The sequence below is a fragment of the Pelophylax lessonae genome (genome assembly GCF_965119305.1).
Source record: "Pelophylax lessonae genome assembly, chromosome: 2".
Lineage (NCBI taxonomy): Eukaryota > Metazoa > Chordata > Amphibia > Anura > Ranidae > Pelophylax > Pelophylax lessonae.
The window spans coordinates 269,817,115-269,838,392 of NC_138769.1; positions in this window are offsets into that span (position 1 = coordinate 269,817,115).

The window sequence follows — 21,278 nt, forward strand, 5'->3', positions numbered from 1 at the left end:
TTACAAGAGCTCAGTGATTCTCTAAGGGAGTATGGAAGACCATAGCAATCCCTTGTAGCATATCCCCCAATAAGAGACAGAACTCTAGATTGAGGTTGAATGAACTTAGCACAACTTTAATTGAACAAGACTTATATACAGTTTTCACCCACAAAGTTACCACCCAGATGGACCTTGTTGAAGACTGAACATAATATTCACCATCCAATAGGAACAGAGTTTTACACTCTCATACAGTGTACAAAATATACAATGTGGGACAATCCCCCCCTCTCCCTTAGCATCCAATCCACATTCCTATGCGTTTCTCTTAAGGCAGACAGACAGAACAATGGGAGGTCATTAACACGTAACAATGCAAAAGGGCAATCCACATCCCCTCCCAATACACAACAAAAGGAACACCTGTCTGACATTGAAAGCTATGTAATATACCCAGCATTTAGGAATTACAGATTTCATGGCAAATGGGAATAAATCTTAATATTCCTATATGGAAATATTGCTGGCAAATATGAAGCAATCCAAACCATTACTTATCTGTCTTTAAATTCCAGTGACGGTGAATACAGTCACATATCTTCCCCCCAAAGGTAGACTAATCCAGGTACCAGACCTCCAATTGGTCTGTTCCTGAGTTAGTCGGGTAACAAGTCCCAAAGAGTCCATCCATCATGGCAGCTTCCTTGACAAAGTTCCACATAGGTAGTTGACACTTACCGGACAGTGTGGACCCTTAAATCATACAGCGTAAGGTCCCCGTTTGCTCCTATATATTTTTAACATTCATTATGGCATCTGTGTCACACAATGTTTATATGTGCTTCCGGGTGGAATACTCATTTCCAAATATAGATGTTAAGTTGAATGAAGTCATATCCTAAACTATTTGTTTCTATGCGGAAGTCTATTTGTTTTTAGTAAGCCCTATGCAAACAGTACTCGTGACGATTTCCTGTTTTGGGTGTACATGAGGTCAGGTACACCCAACAGGAAATAGGAAGTGTACAATTAGATTTAACAAGGAGGGATATAAAAAAGATGACCCATCCTGTAGCTGGAAATACGTCTTTGATAACGCCCAGTGGGAGGCGAAACGCGGCGACACAATTTCCGGCTACGAGCCCCTTGCAAACGTCACTTCCGGTAGCGGTGGAACGCACGCCGGAGCCAAGCCCCGCTGCGCACCGTCATCTCAGAAGATCTACCGTTTTGTACAGTGCCTGTTTTAATCACCTAAAATTACTTCACCCGGATTATATGCCGGACCATGCCTGTGAGACCCTTACGCTGTATGGTTTAAGGGTCCACACTGTCCGGTAAGTGTCAACTACCTAGGGGAGAGGATCACCACCATTGCACCATTGTCGCATGCATTCATTTCCAGCACTTGAGCACCTTTTCGGGTTGTTTTTACAATCAAAAGACTTTCACTTGCCACTTGCTGGCTATTGCACCTTTGGGTTTTTTTGATATTGGACTTTTATATGTCATTTATTCATTCTATTTATATTAATTGCACTATATATTAGGTGGTGATTTGCACTTTATATATACGTTAAGAGATTTCCATATATATTTATTTATTTATTTATATTTACTTGCATATTTTCTTGTTGACTTAAGATTTTATGTGGTATTTATTTATATATGCACCAATCATTAACATTTAGCACTTTGAGCACTTTACAAGTAATTCAACACCCAAATCTGCGCTGTCTTTTCTATATTTGCACTTTTAAAATCATTTTGATTTTTATGCACAGCAGCACTTTTGGATTTACTTCACTTATCACCATAGCGCAGCATTAATTTTCTTTTTTACTATATTCTCTCAGTTTCTACTGAGCGCCTGCTGCAGCAATGGAGGTTTTCTCTTTTATAACAGCAAGAAAAATTGATGCTGATGAACTCTTTTCAAAAACCACCACAAACAGTGACCTGACACAACACTTTAGACAGCTCAGAAACACTCTAGACAAGCAGGTCAGAACATGGTGGGACATCTTCACCCTCAAAAAATACATGAAAGAGGGGATGACACCAAGGAGACTTAGGTGGGAAGTGTCCCCCAACGACGGCATGCTGGGTAAAGATTTAGAAGATGAGTGGTATGGGTTTTTTAACCATTCTGAAAGGAAATTGTTACAACTTATAGTCTCTAGAAAAGAGAAAAAGCTCAAAACATTGAAGGAGAAGGTGAAAGGTCTCAAAGAGACCATGACTCCTTTCGAAGAAACAGGGGAATACAAAGATAAAATGAAACTTCTTCAGAATTTTATAGGGAAAGTAGATAGGGACACTCAAAACAAAAAAATAAAAAAATTCAATAGGGACACCAATGACTACCTCACCAAAAAAGTATATAAATGGCAAGCTGATCCAGCTACACCCCCTGAAACCTCCAGGACATTTTTGGTGGAGATGAGTTCACCTCCCCAACAAACACCTGCACCTAGGGGGCAGACTGTCCCAAGAACTACTAGAGATAGTAGTTCTAGTAGTGATGATGTTTTTACTACCCCACATTTTGGGAGATACCCAAATGACACTCCCTATCCAGAAACATCTCACTACAGAGAACGACAGCTAAGTACCCCGCAATATAGAGTACCTGTTCACAACAGATTTGATGCCCTCAGACATGAGCCTCCACCACCCCAATATGGAGACAATGGTGGTTACTATTATGGTAATCAGGGAGGTTTCCCCCCCCAACATCAATATGGTAACCCCAGGGGGAGAGGGAGAGGAAGAGGCAAACAACATGGACCGCCCAACCAAGGATACTATCAACAGTATAACCCACCACCCTGGAATTATAATCAACCCCGGGGGGGTTTTCCCCAGAGGGGCCAAGGGGGGGCCCCAGCGAGAGGGAGAGGGCAGACCCAACCTCGGGGGAGAGGTGGGCAGACCCGGAATCCACCGCGAGAGGAAGAGTGGACCCCATGGCAATATACGCCAGTACCGAACAGGGATACAGAGAAAAGAAACAGAGAACAAGAGGATGCAGAGGAGGTCGCAGGAAAAAGAAAAAGGGAGCATTAGGCCTAGGGATCTTTAACCTGAGTGATGCCACATTCACTGAGGAGGAACTCAAGGTTTTAGAACTAGGCCTTAAGTTTGCTCCAAACAAACAATTAAATAAATTTGAAGTTTTTATAGATCTGCAAAAGTTTTTACGGAAAATTAATATTAAGAAACATTTTTTTAACAAAGGAGATTTTAAACAAGTGAACAATGGAAGATACAAATATACGGAATTAAGGAACAAGTCCATTTTTAATCCTAAAACTAAGAATCCCGAATTTAGTGAGGTTTTTAAAACCCTAGTAGAACAAGAGATTGAACTACTCAATACAAAAGCTGGGAAGAAGCAAGTAGGCATAGACCTTGGAATCAAAAAGTTAGAGAGCAAAAAGAATGTGGTAATCAGACCCGCTGACAAAGGGGGAGGTCTGGTCATTCTTAACAAACAAGACTACCTTGATGAACTCAATAGGTTGGTGGGAGACCAGGAAACCTATGAGAAACTTAAAGGAAACCCAACCAACAAAAATAAAGCTAAATTAAAGAGAATGATCAAGAGGGCGTTACATGATGAGCTTATCACTAAAAAAGAAGCAAAATACTTAGTCCCAAGTGCACCTCGAATACCTGTCATCTATCAGATTCCCAAGGTCCATAAGAACAAAGAAAATCCCCCAGGGCGACCAATCGTCAGTGGAATCGAGTCCGTATTTAGTAGACTAGGGGAATATTTGGATTGTTTTTTACAACCCCTGGCAAAAACCTTTCCGGCATACCTGCAAGACAGCAAGGAGGTTATACAAGTATTGGAACAGATTGACACTAATCCACAACAGATTTTGGCAAGTGTGGATGTTGATTCTCTATATACCAACATACATCAATCACATGCATCGGAGGCAGTAAAATGGGCCCTGAATAGATCCGAGATGTCTGAGGAACAAACCGATTTTCTTCTGCAAGCCCTTGAATTGGGCATGAGCGAGAATTATTTTTGGCTTAGTGGCAGCTACTACAGACAAAAAAAAAGGCGTAGCCATGGGCGCTAAATACGCCCCATCAGTAGCGAACATCTTTCTTAGCAAATGGGAGGAAGAGGTCATCTACAGCAAGGATAGACCACAATTATGTCTATATAAACGCTATATAGATGACATCTTAATTGTGTGGGAGGGGAGTCCTGAATCCTTCCAGGAGTTCACGGATGAGATCAGAACCAATGAGTATTCTATCTCCTTTTCCGACACTTGGAATAAAGAAACTATTAACTTCCTCGACCTAACTATTTATAAGAATAATGAAAAGCTATGCACCAGGACCTACTTTAAAGAAGTGGACCGAAATGGGTATATCCCAAAACATAGCTGCCACCACCCCAGATGGCTGAATGCGGTACCTAAAAGCCAACTGATTAGAATTCGACTAAATTGTAATGATGAAAATGATTACAACAAACAAGCTGACATAATCATTAGATATGGAAGGGTTGGGAGACAGGGATTTCGGGCACTGAGCTTTCATAAAATTAAGTTTTATTAACAAAATCTTTAAAAACATCTAATAATACAAGCAGATGTAAAATCTACATTGAACATAAGACCAAAAAATGGTCGACAGTATACAATACAGTAATTCATGAGGTATTAAACCTTCATACAGTATGAAAACATTTATGTACAAAACAATTTATATTATGCACAGATCCAATGTGGTATACTTCAAAGCAGACAAGACCTGCCGGCGGATACCTTGATATTCAAGGTGCCAGTCAGCAGGGTCAGCTAAGATTTATAGTAGATACACAGTGTACATTACTTGTGACAATTTGCTCAACATGTTTCGCCTTCCTGTTGAAAGCTTCATCTGGAGCTTACTATTTGCTTTGTCTGTGTAAAAACATAAATATATTTAAGGAACAGTATATGTTGTTAAATACATATTCCACAAATGAAAACATTGTCCATAAATATATCCACTAGGGGTACATATATATAACATGCAATGTCAATGTAGAGAAAGAGAACACATAACAATCATGGTGTCACTATTATAGCCAACAGAGGGGGTTAGTGGGAACGCGAGAAGGCAGCCATAGGGATGCATGTGGGGACACATGCCGTATAGTATAGGTAACAGTGTGTTAAAGACAGAGGTATATATAAATGAAAAAAGCACATTTATATAAAATATATGCATACCTGTACATTGTATATTCTGAACTTCTCTGATAACATAACGAGGAGGACTAAGAGGCGGTCACAAAGCTCATATATTAGGGAACCATTATTCACATGGAGTGTAAAGACAGACACCCCTGTATGTTTATGTCTGGATTAGATATAGAGAGTACACTAATTATGCTGTATTAATTATTAATTTGTTATTAATAGCAAATAACTACACCCAGTGTGTGTTGATATAAAGATGGGTGAGGACAGCATTGTTTATATAAGAAGAGGCCAACCATCATTAAATTGCATTATTAGGGGAAAAGGGATGAAAAATCCTCCAGTCAACTTCCATCTAGTACCTCCTATAATGAAAGACAAGTATCATTCAAACCTAAATCGAACAGCTTTCCAGACTTAACCACAAACTCAAATGTATGGGCTTTTCTAACATCGGTGGTAGGAGAGATAAAAAATTGTGAACTCCTACCCTCACAAAACAATCTATCTAAGCAACAAATGCAAACAATAAATAGATTGAAAAACCATACGGATCTAGTTATTAAGCCCTCGGATAAGGGAGGTAATTTAGTATTAATGACTCAAGAGGGATATGAAAAAATGTGTTTAGATATCCTTACAAATAAGAACTGGTACAAAAAAATCTCCCTGTCAGCTGCAAAGAGATATCAGGCTCAATACCTGGATATAATTTGACGTGCTTATCAATCAGCTCTAATAGACAAGGACTGCTACGACTATTTGAATAATAAGTTTCCCAGACAAGCTACGTTTTATTCCCTTCCTAAAACTCATAAAAACCTGACAGTGCCCCCAGGAAGGCCTATTGTATCAGGCATTGGAAGTTTAACAGAAAGTGCGAGCCCTCTGCTAGACTTCTTTTTATTACCCCATGTTGTTCGATTACCGTCATACGTCAAGGACACACTTGAGTTTCTAAAAATGATCGAGGATATGGTCGTCCCTCCTGACGCCCTGCTCGTGACTTTGGATGTAGAAGCTCTTTACTCGAGCATTCCTCACGAGCAGGTCGTCGGGATGATACGTACCTTCCTCTACGAACAAAATCATCATACATGGCCTTTTTGTGAATTTCTTCTGGAACTACTCCTGTTCATCCTGCAACACAACTGGTTCACTTTTAATGGGTCCCACTACCTCCAGGTGCAAGGCGTGGCCATGGGCACTTGTTGTGCCCCGGCCTACGCCAACTTGTACCTGGGGAGGTGGGAGCGACAAATTACATCAGATGAGACTTTATCCCATTTCTTTACACATGTGGCGGTCTGGTATCGTTACATAGACTATGTGTTTGTAGTTTGGACAGGTTCCAGACAGTTATTTGATGATTTTGTTCAGGCCCTGAACATTAATAATTTCAATTTAAAATTTACATGTACTGTAGACAATTCGAAAGTCAATTTCCTTGACCTGACGGTATTGAAGCATGAGAATGGTCAACTGACTACGAACCTCTATCGTAAAGAAACATCTGGTAATGTAATATTGCATGCGTCAAGTGCCCTTCCAGCGGCACTATTACGCAGCATTCCTTATGCCCAGTACATACGCCTTCGGCGAAATTGTACATCTGATAGGGACTTTAAAATTCAAGCCAATTTGCTACGTGAACGCTTAAAAGCTCGTGGCTACGGTAAACGTCTTTTGCGTACTGCGTTCAATAGAGCTTTTTCACAAGATCGTAACAGCCTAATCTTTAGAGTTAAAGATCGAGACACACAACCCACGGTCAAACTTATAACAAAGTTTTCGAGTCACGAGAATATACTTCGAGATATTCTCGAACGACATTGGCATCTACTCCGTGATGATCCCATTACGAGTAAATATGTGGGTAAACACCCACAAATTGTATTCAAACGCACTAGATCGTTGCGAGATCAATTAACAGCTAGTCATTACCAACCCACAAAAAATCCTAGAACAACTACCAGTGGAACGTACAAATGCCACAGCTGTGCTCTATGCCCATGGGTTGAAGAGGGTTCTCAACTTGTTTTACCAAATGGGGAAAGTTTTTCCCCTACATTTCGTGCAGACTGTGACACTCGTGGACTGGTTTACCTCATGCATTGCACGTGTGGCATGTTCTACGTAGGGAAAACAATTAGAGAACTACGCCAGAGAATCAATGACCACGTATATGTATCAGAGGGAGGAAAGATGATCACGCCCGTGAGCAGACACCTAGACCTCTACCACAGATTCAACCCAAAAAAAGCACGATTCTATGTTCTGGATGTTATCCCCCAGGATCCACGGGGGGGGCAACTGGGACAAAAGAATCCTCCAGAAGGAAACTATCTGGATTGAACGCCTGAATGCCACCCGCAGACCGGGTTTGAACGAAACCCAGTCCTATAGATCATTCCTGTGAAATCGTCCAATTCTAATAAAAATCATAAAAACTTTGTTTTCTGTACATCCACTACAAGATCCTCAGAACTTATTATATTCTCTATTGGCTGTTGTCTGTGGATAGGAGGTCGGGTGTCTGCTTGCCTGGCGTGGTCACCTTTCTACCCCTTTTCTCTTTTTTCCCTTCCATTTCTTTCTCATTGGTCCCTTGGTAACTACTAATGGAATCATTATTGTATCTTATGAAGCCCAGTATATACCCATGTGTTGACTCTATGCCTCTTTGATAGTCATGGGATTTTGATTCATGGAAACATAATCTTCAAATTGAGTTTCTCCAGTTATTAAAAGTTGTTGTGGGGAGTGTCTCTAATCTCGGGCACAATTGCCCTAGTCCTTCCATATATCAAGCACCAATTAGTTCGGGTGTTAGATATATTGTTTCTTTACTAATATTTTTTATATGATGTAGTATAAAATTATCTTTTTGTTTTTCATTTTTGTAAGTTTTTGATACATGTTTTTTGCAATGATTATTTATATTAATTTGTTGTTTGTTTTTGTATATACATGTTTGCAGATGATCGGTATTGGAGTCTGTAATATAAGAAGCCTTCGGGGGCGCTGTGGGACGCTAGAGGAATTAGCCAATCAGGTGATGCATGTGCGGCCAGGTAAGCCACAGTGGACTTCCGCTCCCTGGAGCGGAGCTTCCTGTGGCACCAGATCGGACTCTCCGGAGCTTGCTAGCTCTGGGAGTCCGTTCTACCCCTACGGACGTACGTGAGTGGCTGCGGCGGAGTCACTTCCGCCTGTGCCGCATCGTTACGTCCGGGGGGAGTGGCCGGGGCGGCGACGTCACATGACGAACCGCCCGGGATCAACGCCATAAAAGGGCGCCATACAAGCGTCCTGGTATGGCGGCGGTTCCCCATCCGGGGAGGACTTTCATGACGCGACACAGCTCGATAGGGTAAGCCTAAACTTCTATTTTTTGCGACACTATGGAGTACACACATTCCCTTACTCATAATTTTGTCTTCCATTTCTTTTTGATTTAATAGTGTCTGCTATTTACAATGCAGGCTCACTTACCTCGTATCTAAATAGATTATTCTACAGGATCGGTGAGCATGTTCATTTATTAAGGCCCCTAATACAATTGCATGCAATTTTTGGTGACTCCATTTTAAATGTTTTGGGGTATGCATGGACATTCACTGGTGAGCATATTGGGAGTTGTGTGGTACTACTATTAGTTAAATTTTAACCTATTATACACCTAAATTTAATAACGGTTGTACCATATATGTGGATATTAAATACCCTGTGATTTCTCGTATGGAAATCTAGTACTACATATGGGGTTGTTGCCTTGACAATTACAAGTCTAAATTTATTTCTAAGTACTACAGCATAAAAACACACAATAAAAACATCCTGCCCCCTAGTGGTATATATCCATGCATACACAATGCAATCCTCTTCTTGGGTCAATGGTTTTTTCATCCCTTTTCCCTAATAATGCAATTTAATGATGGTTGGCCTCTTCTTATATAAACAATGCTGTCCTCACCCATCTTTATATCAACACACACTGGGTGTAGTTATTTGCTATTAATAACAAATTAATAATTAATACAGCATAATTAGTGTACTCTCTATATCTAATCCAGACATAAACATACAGGGGTGTCTGTCTTTACACTCCATGTGAATAATGGTTCCCTAATATATGAGCTTTGTGACCGCCTCTTAGTCCTCCTCGTTATGTTATCAGAGAAGTTCAGAATATACAATGTACAGGTATGCATATATTTTATACAAATGTGCTTTTTTCATTTATATATACCTCTGTCTTTAACACACTGTTACCTATACTATACGGCGTGTGTCCCCACATGCATCCCTATGGCTGCCTTCTCGCATTCCCACTAACCCCCTCTGTTGGCTATAATAGTGACACCATGATTGTTATGTGTTCTCTTTCTCTACATTGACATTGCATGTTATATATATGTACCCCTAGTGGATATATTTATGGACAATGTTTTCATTTGTGGAATATGTATTTAACAACATATACTGTTCCTTAAATATATTTATGTTTTTACACAGACAAAGCCAATAGTAAGCTCCAGATGAAGCTTTCAACAGGAAGGCGAAACATGTTGAGCAAATTGTCACAAGTAATGTACACTGTGTATCTACTATAAATCTTAGCTGACCCTGCTGACTGGCACCTTGAATATCGAGGTATCTGCCGGCAGGTCTTGTCTGCTTTGAAGTATACCACATTGGATCTGTGCATAATATAAATTGTTTTGTACATAAATGTTTTCATACTGTATGAATGTTTAATACCTCATGAATTACTGTATTGTATACTGTCGACCATTTTTTGGTCTTATGTTCAATGTAGATTTTTCATCTGCTTGTATTATTAGATGTTTTTAAAGATTTTGTTAATAAAACTTAATTTTATGAAAGCTCAGTGCCCGAAATCCCTGTCTCCCAACCCTTCCATATCTAATGATTTAATGTAGGATAGGGGCACCTCCAGGTGTTATGTGTAATGACCCAGATCGCTGCTATCTGGGGATTCATTTGTTTGGAAAAGCTGACATAATCATTAGAAGATTCGAAGAAAAAGGTTACAGCTTGCAATCTTTATTAAACACCAAAGAAGAAGTACGCCAACTTGACAGGAAGGAGATGATTAAAACCAGGACCAAGAATAAGAACAACACATATGGAACTGCCTTTATGACCGGTTTTTCCCGTCAATATAGAGATTTAGAGAAAATAATCAACAAGCATTGGCATGTATTGCAAAAAGACACTATTTTTGAAAAAATATTGCCTAAAAAACCGCACTTTATTTACACCAAACCCACCACCCTAAGACATAGGCTTGCCAAGAATGTAGTCAATCCTCCCAAACCTCCAGGGACATTCCTGGATTTGGTAGGGTTCTATTCTTGTGGTAGGTGTGTTATGTGCAAAACCTCTAAAAATAGGGTTAGAAAAACAACACAATTCAGATCTACCAGTAATGGTAGAACTTTTGAAATTGATAAATTTATAACATGTAATACAACACATGTAACCTACTTATTGGAGTGTTCTTGCAAACTCCAGTATGTGGGCCGCACCACTCGCCAACTAGGGGTTCGGCTAAGAGAACATGTAACCAACATTAAAAATGGTTTTAAAAAACATAGCCTCTCCAACCACTTTCGACTGGTCCACAATAGTGACCCCACCGGAATAAAATTTTGCGGAATTGATAAGGTGGTATCCAACTGGAGAGGGGGGCAATTTAACCCAGGGTATTTCACGAAATGAGGGGAGATGGATATACTCTCTAAAGACCCTCCAGCCTTATGGGTTAAACAAAGATTTTGATCTGAATTGCTTTTTATCCAATTGGTAGGGATTTTAAAATCTTTTTAATATTGAAATTTTTGTTTGGGAATTTTTACATTTTAAATGTTTGGATTCCTTCTACTGTTATTTTTATACATATTTTTATATATATTCGCAACTTGTTCCACCTTTTTGGGATTTGTCATTTTGACATCCTCACACACTTTTGTTCACATAGGGATCCAGCCATAGCCCATAGTGTCCTTTGGATCCCCTTGCACATTTACCTTTCAAAGGATTTCTAAATTTAAATGATAATGATCATTTTTGAATATTTTTAATATTAAATTGTATTTTACTATTTATAAACAATATTTTATTTTTCCATTATTTCCTAGCAGATATATATCCACCTCTAGTATTTGCTGTAGTCATTCCATGTACCCATGTATTTTTATATGATAAATGGAGATGGGCATTCCACTTCAGAGAGCCCACCCTAATTATATACATTCAATATTGCCCCTTTCCAAATATCCAATTATTACTATTTTTTCAATTTTTATGTTTAATTACCTATAACTCTGCCCTGTCGGGGGGTGGAGGATTATGTCCCCGTTTGCTACTATATATTTTTAACATTCATTATGGCATCTGTGTCACACAATGTTTATATGTGCTTCCGGGTGGAATACTCATTTCCAAATATAGATGTTAAGTTGAATGAAGTCATATCCTAAACTATTTGTTTCTATGCGGAAGTCTATTTGTTTTTAGTAAGCCCTATGCAAACAGTACTCGTGACGATTTCCTGTTTTGGGTGTACATGAGGTCAGGTACACCCAACAGGAAATAGGAAGTGTACAATTAGATTTAACAAGGAGGGGTATAAAAAAGATGACCCATCCTGTAGCCGGAAATACGTCTTTGATAACGCCCAGTGGGAGGTGAAACGCGGCGACACAATTTCCGGCTACGAGCCCCTTGCAAACGTCACTTCCGGTAGCGGTGGAACGCACGCCGGAGCCAAGCCCCGCTGCGCACCGTCATCTCAGAAGATCTACCGTTTTGTACAGTGCCTGTTTTAATCACCTAAAATTACTTCACCCGGATTATATGCCGGACCATGCCTGTGAGACCCTTACGCTGTATGGTTTAAGGGTCCACACTGTCCGGTAAGTGTCAACTACCTAGGGGAGAGGATCACCACCATCGCACCATTGTCGCATGCATTCATTTCCAGCACTTGAGCACCTTTTCGGGTTGTTTTTACAATCAAAAGACTTTCACTTGCCACTTGCTGGCTATTGCACCTTTGGGTTTTTTTGATATTGGACTTTTATATGTCATTTATTCGTTCTATTTATATTAATTGCACTATATATTAGGTGGTGATTTGCACTTTATATATACGTTAAGAGATTTCCATATATATTTATTTATTTATTTATATTTACTTGCATATTTTCTTGTTGACTTAAGATTTTATGTGGTATTTATTTATATATGCACCAATCATTAACATTTAGCACTTTGAGCACTTTACAAGTAATTCAACACCCAAATCTGCGCTGTCTTTTCTATATTTGCACTTTTAAAATCATTTTGATTTTTATGCACAGCAGCACTTTTGGATTTACTTCACTTATCACCATAGCGCAGCATTAATTTTCTTTTTTACTAAAGTTCCACATAGTTTGTAAGTTTGTCCAGGCAAGGCGCATGGAGCTCTCATAGCCGATCAGTCTGTGAAAGTCTGGTTTGGGCAGGCCAGACTGGGCTTCTTGGGCACCCTGTGTCCCTAAGAGACACAGGGTGATTTAGACATAAGAGGAGCCTAGTAGGCTGAGAGAAGAGTTTTCCAACCTCTCTAAGGTAGGATGTGTTCCACAGGCCCTCCCAATGTCTGCACCCACCCAGTACCCCAAACAAATTGTCGGGAAAACAGTGTTACTCACCCAGCCAACCTCTGCCTCTCTTGCAGAACATACCCGCTGCTGTGGATAAGTGTGGACTGGCCCTTCTCCTGGGAGTCCTTTCAGCCGCTGGAGAGAAGACAGGGTGGTGGGGCTCACTTCGTCAGGGTGTTGGGGATCTGGGCCGACTGTCCAGCATCCCTGGGGTGTACAGATGAAGACTGTAGCTTTTACAGGTGCTGGGCAGAGGTTGGTAGCACTGCTGGGTTGGGGTTGGCGAATACTACCCCCAGAACCTGGTTGGGGGTCTGCTGTAGAGAGGAGGGATCGCCTACCTCCTCCTCCTGGTATTCCTGCGGGGCAGGTTGGGGATCTGGACCAGCCGTCCAGCATCCCTGTAAGTCTGGTGCAGAGACCGCGGTTCCATCTGTACCAATGGGGTCAGGGCTGTTGTCTCCCTGTGGTTGGGGAGAAGGATTAGTGGTCTCCTCTCCCTGAAAGGTACACTGCTGCTTGGAAGGAAGGACGACACCTTCGGCTCCCTGTAACTCCTGCTGTAGCTGGGGATCTGGGCCGGCTGCCCAGCCTCCCTGTAGGGCCGGTAGAGAGACCTCGGTCCCATCTCCCACTGCCATCGGTGGGTCTTCCAAGTACCACCAGTCTGTACTGTCTCTCCAACTCAAGGGTTGTGGGTCTAGATCTGCCACCCAGGACTCCGGCTCTGCTTGCAGGGTAGATTGGGGTGGAATGGAGCAGAGCAGGCATTGGTAGTCCTGCTCCAGTTCCCACTCCATTGTGACCAGATGAATCAGGTCTAACACCAGGTCATCTACTCTGGGGAGATCCAGTAGGGCTTCCCTGGTGTACTGGATTTCCCAGTGCCGAAACTCTGCTGGACATCCAAAGTCCCTCTCTTCAAAGGCCTCCCACAGCAAGCCCGGCCCACTATAGTCCTCACCTTCCGGCATATTGTCGTCAGCCATCCAGTGGTCGTGCCGGGTGGCGTACCACTTTAGTGCCCGGTAAGCTTCATCCAGCTGCAACTCCTTCCAAATCAGGTTCCACAGCTCCATCACCCACTCATCCAGGGGTTTCTGTCCTAGGAAAGGTAACCGCAGGGCAACGTATACCTGGAACCGCTGTTCTTCGCTGGGAAGGTTCTCTCTCCGCCTCCACTGCGCATCGTCTAAGGCCTCATACCACATTTCCTTTCGAGTGGCATCTCTCCAGTCCAGTAGGGCTTCCTCTGATACAGGCCCATCCTGCTGGACCAAGTGTTGCTGCAACCTCCAGAGAAACTCCTCCTCATATGGGGACACTGCATGGGTGTTAGCTCGCTCCATAACGTGACCGGTGTCTCCGAGCTGCTTCTCCTCAAACTAGGATGCCATCCCACCGCTGCCACTAATGTAACGGAACAGGGCACCCCGTCCAGGTACCTCCGTTGACAGATGCTCCTAGTGCTCCCCGAGGGCTCCAAGCACTCCACCAGACACCGTAAGCACTTCAGACTCCACGAACCGCCGCAGCTTGGTTAGGGTCTCGCAATCTCCTACCCACCCTGGACCTACGACAAGGCTCCAGGTTCCTGTGGGTGAACCTCTCTTTCCCCAGAGAACAAGCTCTTATACAAGCTCTTACAAGAGCTCAGTGATTCTCTAAGGGAGTATGGAAGACCATAGCAATCCCTTGTAGCATATCCCCCAATAAGAGACAGAACTCTAGATTGAGGTTGAATGAACTCAGCACAACTTTAATTGAACAAGACTTATATACAGTTTTCACCCACAAAGTTACCACCCAGATGGACCTTGTTGAAGACTGAACATAATATTCACCATCCAATAGGAACAGAGTTTTACACTCTCATACAGTGTACAAAATATACAATGTGGGACAATCCCCCCCTCTCCCTTAGCATCCAATCCACATTCCTATACGTTTCTCTTAAGGCAGACAGACAAAACGATGTATCTCACACGTACAAACACCGATTAGGCCCCGATTACAATTTTTTGTACCCTAAAGGCAGGATGAGGATGAGGAGTAGGAGGAGGTCCGAACAGGAGGCAAAATGAAGCACCCTGCAATCCTCGTATGAGATGCGCCCCAAAAATTGGAAAGGTGTATCTCACACGTACTGATACAGACTATCTGCAATTTAATTGTTTTTACCCCAAGGGTGTAGATTGAATAGCGGAATAGAAAATATGATATCAAAAGGTGTATGTATCTCACACGTACAGACCCAGACTATGCCCCGATTACTATTTTTTGTACCCCCAAAGGCAGGATGAGGAGTAGGAGGAGGTCCGAACAGGAGGCAAACTGAAGCACCCTGCAATCCTCGGCGGTATGAGATGCGCCCCAAAAATTGGAAAGGTGTATCTCACACGTACCGATACAGACTATCCCGCAATTTAATTGTTTTACCCCAAAGGTGTAGATTGAATAGCGGAATAGAAAATATGATATCAAAAGGTGTATGTATCTCACACGTACAGACCCAGACTAGGCCCCGATTACTATTTTTTGTACCCCCAAAGGCAGGATGAGGAGTAGGAGGAGGTCCGAACAGGAGGTAAACTGAAGCACCCTGCAATCCTCGGTGGTATGAGATGCGCCCCAAAAATTGGAAATGTGTATCTCACACGTACCGATACAGACTATCCCGCAATTTAATTGTTTTTACCCCAAAGGTGTAGATTGAATAGCGGAATAGAAAATATGATATCAAAAGGTGTATGTATCTCACACGTACAGACCCAGACTAGGCCCAAATTACTATTTTTTGTACCCCCAAAGGCAGGATGAGGAGTAGGAGGAGTTCGGAACAGGCAGGAGGCACACTGAAGCATCCTGCAATCCTCGGCGGTATGAGATGCGCCCCAAAAATTGGAAAGGTGAATCTCACACGTACCGATACAGATTATCCCGTAATTTAATTGTTTTTACGCCGAAAGTGTAGATTGAATAGTGGAATAGAAAATATGATATCAAAAGGTGTATGTATCTCACACGTACAGACCCAGACTAGGCCCAAATTACTATTTTTTGTACCCCCAAAGGCAGGATGAGGAGTAGGAGGGGTTCGGAACAGGCAGGAGGCAGACTGAAGCACCCTGCAATCCTCGGCGGTATGAGATGCGACCCAAAAATTGGAAAGGTGTATCTCACACGTACCGATACAGACTATCCCGCAATTTAATTGTTTTTACCCCAAAGGTGTAGATTGAATAGCGGAATAGAAAATATGATATCAAAAGGTGTATGTATCTCACACGTACAGACCCAGACTAGGCCCCGATTACTATTTTTTGTACCCCCAAAGGCAGGATGAGGAGTAGGAGGAGGTCCGAACAGGAGGCAAACTGAAGCACCCTGCAATCCTCTGCGGTATGAGATGCGCCCCAAAAATTGGAAAGGTGTATCTCACACGTACCGATACAGACTATCCCGCAATTGAATTGTTTTTACCCCAAGGGTGTAGATTGAATAGCGGAATAGAAAATATGATATCAAAAGGTGTATGTATCTCACACGTACAGACCCAGACTATGACCCGATTACTATTTTTTGTACCCCCAAAGGCAGGATGAGGAGTAGGAGGAGGTCCGAACAGGAGGAAAACTGTAGCACCCTGCAATCCTCGGCGGTATGAGATGCGCCCCAAAAATTGGAAAGGTGTATCTCACACGTACCGATACAGACTATCCCGCAATTTAATTGTTTTACCCCAAAGGTGTAGATTGAATAGCGGAATAGAAAATATGATATCAAAAGGTGTATGTATTTCACACGTACAGACCCAGACTAGGCCCCGATTACTATTTTTTGTACCCCCAAAGGCAGGATGAGGAGTAGGAGGAGGTACGAACAGGAGGCAAACTGAAGCACCCTGCAATCCTCGGTGGTATGAGATGCGCCCCAAAAATTGGAAATGTGTATCTCACACGTACCGATACAGACTATCCCGCAATTTAATTGTTTTTACCCCAAAGGTGTAGATTGAATAGCGGAATAGAAAATATGATATCAAAAGGTGTATGTATCTCACACGTACAGACCCAGACTAGGCCCAAATTACTTTTTTTTGTACCCCCAAAGGCAGGATGAGGAGTAGGAGGAGTTCGGAACAGGCAGGAGGCACACTGAAGCACCCTGCAATCCTCGGCGGTATGAGATGCGCCCCAAAAATTGGAAAGGTGTATCTCACACGTACCGATACAGACTATCCCGCAATTTAATTGTTTTTACCCCAAAGGTGTAGATTGAATAGCGGAATAGAAAATATGATATCAAAAGGTGTATGTATCTCACACGTACAGACCCAGACTAGGCCCCGATTACTATTTTTTGTACCCCCAAAGGCAGGATGAGGAGTAGGAGGAGGTCCGAACAGGAGGCAAACTGAAGCACCCTGCAATCCTCTGCGGTATGAGATGCGCCCCAAAAATTGGAAAGGTGTATCTCACACGTACCGATACAGACTATCCCGCAATTGAATTGTTTTTACCCCAAGGGTGTAGATTGAATAGCGGAATAGAAAATATGATATCAAAAGGTGTATGTATCTCACACGTACAGACCCAGACTATGACCCGATTACTATTTTTTGTACCCCCAAAGGCAGGATGAGGAGTAGGAGGAGGTCCGAACAGGAGGAAAACTGTAGCACCCTGCAATCCTCGGCGGTATGAGATGCGCCCCAAAAATTGGAAAGGTGTATCTCACACGTACCGATACAGACTATCCCGCAATTTAATTGTTTTACCCCAAAGGTGTAGATTGAATAGCGGAATAGAAAATATGATATCAAAAGGTGTATGTATCTCACACGTACAGACCCAGACTAGGCCCCGATTACTATTTTTTGTACCCCCAAAGGCAGGATGAGGAGTAGGAGGAGGTACGAACAGGAGGCAAACTGAAGCACCCTGCAATCCTCGGTGGTATGAGATGCGCCCCAAAAATTGGAAATGTGTATCTCACACGTACCGATACAGACTATCCCGCAATTTAATTGTTTTTACCCCAAAGGTGTAGATTGAATAGCGGAATAGAAAATATGATATCAAAAGGTGTATGTATCTCACACGTACAGACCCAGACTAGGCCCAAATTACTTTTTTTTGTACCCCCAAAGGCAGGATGAGGAGTAGGAGGAGTTCGGAACAGGCAGGAGGCACACTGAAGCACCCTGCAATCCTCGGCGGTATGAGATGCGCCCCAAAAATTGGAAAGGTGGATCTCACACGTACCGATACAGACTATCCCGTAATTTAATTGTTTTTACCCCGAAAGTGTAGATTGAATAGTGGAATAGAAAATATGATATCAAAAGGTGTATGTATCTCACACGTACAGACCCAGACTAGGCCCAAATTACTATTTTTTGTACCCCCAAAGGCAGGATGAGGAGTAGGAGGGGTTCGGAACAGGCAGGAGGCAGACTGAAGCACCCTGCAATCCTCGGCGGTATGAGATGCGACCCAAAAATTGGAAAGGTGTATCTCACACGTACCGATACAGACTATCCCGCAATTGAATTGTTTTTACCCCAAAGGTGTAGATTGAATAGCGGAATAGAAAATATGATATCAAAAGGTGTATGTATCTCACACGTACAGACCTAGACTAGGCCCCGATTGCTATTTTTTGTACCCCCAAAGGCAGGATGAGGAGTAGGAGGAGGTCCGAACAGGAGGAAAACTGAAGCACCCTGCAATCCTCGGCGGTATGAGATGCGCCCCAAAAATTGGAAATGTGTATCTCACACGTACCGATACAGACTATCCCGCAATTTAATTGTTTTTACCCCAAAGGTGTAGATTGAATAGCGGAACAGAAAATATGATATCAAAAGGTGTATGTATCTCACACGTACAGACCCAGACTAGGCCCCGATTACTATTTTTTGTACCCCCAAAGGCAGGATGAGGAGTAGGAGGAGGTCCGAACAGGAGGCAAACTGAAGCACCCTGCAATCCTCGGCGGTATGAGATGCGCCCCAAAAATTGGAAAGGTGTATCTCACACGTACCGATACAGACTATCCCGCAATTGAATTGTTTTTACCCCAAGGGTGTAGATTGAATAGCGGAATAGAAAATATGATATCAAAAGGTGTATGTATCTCACACGTACAGACCCAGACTAGGCCCAAATACTATTTTTTGTACCCCCAAAGGCAGGATGAGGAGTAGGAGGAGTTCGGAAACAGGCAGGAGGCAGACTGAAGCCCCCTGCAATCCTCAGCGGTATGAGATGCGCCCCAAAAATTGGAAAGGTGTATCTCACACGTACCGATACAGACTATCCCGAAATGTAATTGTTTTTACCCCAAAGGTGTAAATTGAATAGCGGAATAGAAAATATGATATCAAAAGGTGTATGTATCTCACACGTACAGACCCAGACTAGGCCCAAATTACTATTTTTTGTACCCCCAAAGGCAGGATGAGGAGTAGGAGGAGTTCGGAACAGGCAGGAGGCACACTGAAGCACCCTGCAATCCTCGGCGGTATGAGATGCACCCCAAAAATTGGAAAGGTGTATCTCACAAATACTGATACAGACTATCCCGCAATTTAATTGTTTTTACCCCAAAGGTGTAGATTGAATAGCGGAATAGAAAATATGATATCAAAAGGTGTATGTATCTCACACGTACAGACCCAGACTAGGCCCAAATTACTATTTTTTGTACCCCCAAAGGCAGGATGAGGAGTAGGAGGAGTTCGGAACAGGCAGGAGGCAGACTGAAGCACCCTGCAATCCTCGGCGGTATGAGATGCGCCCCAAAAATTGGAAAGGTGTATCTCACACGTACCGATACAGACTATCCCGCAATTTAATTGATTTTACTCCAAAGGTGTAGATTGAATAGCGGAATAGAAAATATGGTATCAAAAGGTGTATGTATCTCACACGTACAGACCCAGACTAGGCCCAAATTACTATTTTTTGTACCCCCAAAGGCAGGAAGAGGAGTAGGAGGAGTTCGGAACAGGCCGGAGGCAGACTGAAGCACCCTGCAATCCTCGGCGGTATGAGATGCGCCCCAAAAATTGGAAAGGTGTATCTCACAAGTACCGATACAGACTATCCCGCAATTTAATTGTTTTTACCCCAAAGGTGTAGATTGAATAGCGGAATAGAAAATATGATATCAAAAGGTGTATGTATCTCACACGTACAGACCCAGACTAGGCCCCGATTACTATTTTTTGTACCCCCAAAGGCAGGATGAGGAGTAGGAGGAGGTCCGAACAGGAGGCAAACTGAAGCACCCTGCAATCCTCGGCGGTATGAGATGCGCCCCAAAAATTGGAAAGGTGTATCTCACACGTACCGATACAGACTATCCCGCAATTGAATTGTTTTTACCCCAAGGGTGTAGATTGAATAGCGGAATAGAAAATATGATATCAAAAGGTGTATGTATCTCACACGTACAGACCCAGACTAGGCCCAAATACTATTTTTTGTACCCCCAAAGGCAGGATGAGGAGTAGGAGGAGTTCGGAAACAGGCAGGAGGCAGACTGAAGCCCCCTGCAATCCTCAGCGGTATGAGATGCGCCCCAAAAATTGGAAAGGTGTATCTCACACGTACCGATACAGACTATCCCGAAATGTAATTGTTTTTACCCCGAAGGTGTAAATTGTATAGCGGAATAGAAAATATGATATCAAAAGGTGTATGTATCTCACACGTACAGACCCAGACTAGGCCCAAATTACTATTTTATGTACCCCCAAAGGCAGGATGAGGAGTAGGAGGAGTTCGGAACAGGCAGGAGGCACACTGAAGCACCCTGCAATCCTCGGCGGTATGAGATGCACCCCAAAAATTGGAAAGGTGTATCTCACAAATACTGATACAGACTATCCCGCAATTTAATTGTTTTTACCCCAAAGGTGTAGATTGAATAGCGGAATAGAAAATATGATATCAAAAGGTGTATGTATCTCACACGTACAGACCCAGACTAGGCCCAAATTACTATTTTTTGTACCCCCAAAGGCAGGATGAGGAGTAGGAGGAGTTCGGAACAGGCAGGAGGCAGACTGAAGCACCCTGCAATCCTCGGCGGTATGAGATGCGCCCCAAAAATTGGAAAGGTGTATCTCACACGTACCCATACAGACTATCCCGCAATTTAATTGATTTTACTCCAAAGGTGTAGATTGAATAGCGGAATAGAAAATATGGTATCAAAAGGTGTATGTATCTCACACGTACAGACCCAGACTAGGCCCAAATTACTATTTTTTGTACCCCCAAAGGCAGGAAGAGGAGTAGGAGGAGTTCGGAACAGGCAGGAGGCAGACTGAAGCACCCTGCAATCCTCGGCGGTATGAGATGCGCCCCAAAAATTGGAAAGGTGT